Below are 5858 nucleotides of genomic sequence, written 5' to 3' on the forward strand. Positions count from 1 at the left end.
ATGAAGCCCGTCAACACCAGGAGCTTGTAGAGGTTTCATATCAAAAAGAGCACAACGGATTTCCTTATCTGAAAGAGTAGCATCCAAGAGATCCTAGTCAACTTGCTTAATGGTGGGAAACTGATTTCTGATTGGGAATGGGCCAGGCCAAGACCGAGAATAGGAGCTTATAAAATTTGATAGCTTCTGATTTCAGCTCCTCCTCATCATGACACCATTCATTATCTGTTGTCTTTAGGGCAATGATCCGATTACGTCTTCTACGAGCAAGAGTCTTATTATGAAAATATTTGGTGTTGCGATCACCTAACTCAAGTCATTCTTCACGAGACTTTTGCTTCCACAATGCCTCTTCTTGATCAAGAATCACCTCAAGCTCATTTCTCAACTGCTTTTCTAAAGCAACCATGTTAGGGGACTGATGGTGTTCAAGAGCAGCTTGGGCACCCTTCAAACGAGCCATAACCCATCTCTTCTTTCGGCCAATACTATAAAAAACCTCCTGGTTCCACTGCTTAGTTGATTCTGTTTAATTAGCAATAGTATCGACCAATGGCCCAGTATCAGACCAATTATCTTTCACTAGACAACAAAAGTCCCCATGTTGGAGCCAGCCACTGAAATACCTGAAGGGCCAAGTGGAGTGGTTGTGGTTTGACTTTCCAGTTTTAATTAAAATAGGCATATGATCTGATTTAATCCGAGTGAGGTGGAAGACAGTTACTTCTCCTAAGCAGACGTCCACTAGCTCATTGCCGAGAGCTCTGTCAAGGCGCTCATGTACTGATCCTCTGTTCCACGTGTACTTTGGCCCATGGAAACCAAGATCTTGTAACCCATAATCGAAGACAAAGTTTTAAAATTTACGACAAAAGCCAGGGCCATTAGATAAACTGCCTGATTTCTAGTCGGGATTAAGAATAGCATTGAAATCCCCAGCAATAATCCAAGGGTCCCTTGTCTGTTCAGCCAAGATATCGAGATATTCCCATAGAATGCGTCTTCGGATTGGTTGCGGACTACCATAGACAAAAGTGACAGCAATCTTTGTGGGGTATCCTACCTTCGTAATAGAACAATGAATAAACTGATTGTGGTTGAAACGCACCTCCATAGAAACCGATTCATCCCAGAGCAGCCAAATACCTCCAGCATACCCATTAGCTTCAACCCGATGAGAAAAGTGAAACCCGAATTTTGAGATAACTGCATCAGCTCAGTTGCCACTTATCTTAGTTTCAGAAAGAGCAACGATGTTGGGCTTATGATATCGATAATAGTCCTTGAGAGCTCTGTTAAAGTTCCGTTTGCCTGCACCCTGACAATTTCACACAAATAAATTAAGCTTCATAATTATGATAAAAGACTGAAGGTTCAGCGCTAGAAGAGCTGTCACAAGACCAGAAATATTTTCGGGTATTTAATCGAGCATGTTGTGGGCATCCACTATTTGCTCTTCAAAATATCCCATTGCTGCAGCTCTATCAAGCTCATTCGATAAATCAACAAAGGCATCGGAGACTGGAAACATTCTCTGATCAACTACAACTAAATCCGACGGCGGGCGATGGTGTTGATCACTGGAGCACCACTTATCAGTTAATTGATGTTGTCCGGAGTTTTGATTGTAGTTAATCAACTGGCCACCTGGAGTGGAGCTCGAATTTAGCATGAAATCCTTAGTTCCCTTCTTAGCCTTATCCGAGCTCTCAGAGCTGCCAAAACGAACCATCGTGTTTCTCTCAGTATCAAGATTTGTTGTAACAATCATAGAACTTTTCTTAAGCGCTGCCATTCTCTGTACCGGGCTTAGACCCGTCTCAAATTCGTGCACCTTTGATTTAGCTTGGGCTTGGTGTAGGGCCAATTTGTGCACCTTAGTTCCCTTACCCATTTGGGCTTTGCTTAATTTTTTGGACGGCTTTGGGCCAACATCCTTAGCCCCTTTGTTTTATTGGCATGTTTGGAGCTACTAATGGACTCTACATTTACAAGGCGTTTTTCCTTAATAGCAAGAAACTCTTCTAGCGACAGCTCAACAATTGAGTCGAGATTAGCTCATACAGTTACGTTCTCATTCGCCGAAACATCCTCTATGTTATTTAATGGTACCCAATCTTACCAAACTTATCCATATCATTCCTAATTTCTCGTTCATCCTTCTTGTTTGTCGCGATAGCTGAAAATATATTTGTATCTCTGACGTCGGAAACCTTATCGAACATATTTCGACCAGATCTCCTATTTTTTCTCTGCACCACCATCCACGGACCGAATTTTTCACGAGGCTCTGGGGCTGCCGTCACCACCTCTTTGATATGGGAATCCTTATCAATTTTTTCCTTCCCCTTCTCCCTCAAATCTGGGCAGTCAGTTTTGTTGGAAGGAAAGATCCTACACAATCAAAGGAATGTCATGCACAATCAAGATTGGAAGAATAATTAGTAATTGATTGATATCTTTTTATACCTTGTATAGAATTAGGTATAGCATTAGTGACTTACCATATATGGGGAATATTGAGGCTTATATGAGGCGTGTAAATCAGTGTAATTCAGCAACCAATAATGAAATCAATTAACTCAGAACCTACTTTTATCATGGCTTCAGTGCAAGTCATGAATTAGGGCTCAGAAAAATATCATCACCGCCCCATACCAATCCCGACCAAAAAACAAGAAACAAGTGAGAAAACCAAATCCTAAATCAGTCCCAAATGGCCGACGAAAAACCAATGGTAGAATCATCAAGCAGCAAGATACGAGCAAGCAAGAATGTAACTGTTGCGTTCAAACTCAATGGAGGAAATTACCTACTATGGTCGCGTCTGATGAAAGTCGCGATCGGAAGTAGGGGAGGCTACTCCCACATAACTGGAAAACCAGCCCCGCCGCTGCCAGGAAGCGAGGAGTACGAGGATTGGGAGAAGACGGATCTCATCGTCTTCTCCTGGATCGTGGATAACATCGAAACAAACATCATCGCGGATTTCACCCATCACCAAACATCTCAGACACTCTGGGAGAGTCTAGCCGTCACATATGAGAGTGAGGCGGACCTTTATCTCATGTACGACCTGGAGGAAAAGACAAACACGATTAGACAGAGAGATATGGATCTGGAGGCATATTATCGGAAGATTCATGGAAAGTGGATCAACATCGATCGGTTTCAGAAGCAGCCGATCGACTGCTGTGACAAAGGGGTAAGCCAATTCCGAGCGTACTCAAACCCCAAACGAGTACTTCGGTTCTTTGCGGGACTGAACGGAGAGTATGAAGGTGTCCGTCGTGACATTCTTAAGGAAGTGTCACCATCCCCAATAGAAACTGCCTACTGCTGGGTGAAGAACGAGGTGGCTCGACGCAGGATCGGACTGCCAAGGTCCTCCAACACCACCATTGAAGGTAGCCACGACGGTAATGATTCCACATCTAGGGGAATCGGTCACGGACTCGCAGCGCAAGGACAGAGGCAACCTCATCGGAGCGGAAACCCACGACCGACAACCACCGCCCAGGAAGCAAACCGGCAGACAAATCGAAATTGTGGTGCTCCCACTGCGGAATGCAAAAGCACACGCGGGAGACATGTTTCCAACTGGTAGGATACCCCGATTGGTGGGAGGAGAGGCAGACGGCGAGGGCCAAGATGGCAGTCGAGTTCACCGTTGGAAATGAGACGGGAAAACCAAATCCCAAAAATCAGGAGGTACAGAATGGACGAGGGAAACAGAAGGAAGTAGGGCCGGAAGAGGAAGCGGCGCAAATGGAGGTAAAGGGTTGGGGATTCACAACTCTAACCCTAGCTTTTGTTATATTTATCAGAATGACCCCCAGTATTTTCGAGAATTATATAAAACACCCCATGCTTTGCTGAAAGACCCCCCCACTTATGATGACTTGCATGATGACCCCCAATTTATGGATTACTATGAAAACCCCCTGATATCTCTAGAACTGCCCAAATTGGTCCTATTGACCTTAAAAAATCAGTTTGAGCCCTTAGACCGAATTTTCGCTGCATATATTGTGAAAAATGGAATTGAGGGGGAGAAAAAGGGATGGATTTTTTATTGTGGGGCCACCGGCACCATGACCCCAAATAAAGATGATTTTATTAGTTTTAGTAATATTACTAAGACATATATACAGACTGCTAGTGGGGAATTGATCATTGTAGCCGGGGCGGGCACTATTGAAATATCCCCAACTTTCAGACTTTCAAATTGTCTTTATGTTCCAACCTTGTCCCGGAGATTGATGTCTATAAGTCATGTGACGAATGAGTTAAATTGTACCTTACTGATGCATTTCGACTTTTGTATTTTGCAGGATATTCGGACGAGGATGATACTTGGGCGTGGCACTGAGAGCCAAGGACTCTACTATGTGGACGAGATAGCTCAACAAGGAAGTGTGATGCTGGCTCACGGGTCCACGAAAAGGGAGATTTGGCTTTGGCACCAACGACTGGGACACCCCTCCCCTGGTTATTTTAGTTTACTTTTTCCTAAACTCTCTATTCCGAAAGATTTTGCTTGTGAGACTTGTGTTTTGGCCAAAAGTCACAAACAATCGTTTAAACCTACGAATACTCGTATGAATTCTATTTTTTCCCTTGTTCATGCTGATGTTTGGGGTCCTGTACCCGTTGTTGGTGGGAATGGTTTTAGATACTTTGTGATATTTGTAGACGATTGTACTAGGATGACATGGATATATTTTCTAAAGCACAAATCTGAGGTACTTGATAAATTCATTCTTTTCTTTAAACTTGTTCAAACCCAATTCCAGACCACTATAAAAACCCTTCGATCTGACAATGGGAGGGAATTTGTTAACCAAAAAATAACTGACTTTTTTTTTTTTTTCCGAAAAAGGCCTTATCCATCAAACTTCCTGCCCATATACACCCGAACAAAATGGGATAGCCGAGAGAAAAAACCGAACCATCCTTGAGATCACCCGAGTCTTGATGATGGAGTCCAAAGTCCCCAAATCTTTCTAGCCCGAAGCTGTTGCTACCTCGATTTTCCTTATAAACCGACTCCCCATAAAAATTCTGAACAAAAAAACAACTCTTGATATTTTGACCAAGCTCACCAAAATTCCAGAACATTTGAACCTTCAGCCCAGAGGTTTTGGATGTACAGTATAAGTCCATATCCTGAAACACGAGAGAACCAAATTATCACATTGTGCCACCAAATGCGTCTTTGTAGGTTATGTGATTAATCAAAAAGGGTATAGATGCTATGACCGAAGCACACGAAAAGTAGTAACCACAATGAACTGCAATTTTCTGGAAACAGAATTCTTTTACCACACCAACTTTAGTAGTCAGGGGAGAGTGAGTCAGATAAAACATTTAACTACCTAAGTTGGTTTGTGCCTCGGTCAAATCTCTCCAACAAGGACTCAACAGAAAAGGTTAGTACGGCCACCGAGCATGTGTCTACCACAGAGTCCTCTCAACCACCACCGCCCGATGATCCTTTTCAACCGGTATCCGAGGCATATGAGGTAACTTCTGATCCTCCTCAAGAAATTACTCTTCTTAACCCGGTTGATACAGAGACTGCTCTAGATGAGAGCATCGGGAGGTATATACTTCCCCATGGAGCACTCGGGGAATTCCACCAAAATAATACTCCCCGGAGAAGATAGGGAGAAGGAGTCAGTATATTGTTGCAAATTTTGCACATGCAAACTTAACCAAGATGGCGAGGGCCTTTGAGGCTGCCCTCTATGAGGAGGAAGAAATTCCTTATACAGCAGAAGAGGCTTGGCAGAAAAAGCATTGGAGGGATGTAATGCTTGTGGAGATGGATGCACTGTTGAAAAATAAAACTTGGG

This window comes from Salvia splendens, chromosome 6 (assembly GCF_004379255.2).
Source record: "Salvia splendens isolate huo1 chromosome 6, SspV2, whole genome shotgun sequence".
Lineage (NCBI taxonomy): Eukaryota > Viridiplantae > Streptophyta > Magnoliopsida > Lamiales > Lamiaceae > Salvia > Salvia splendens.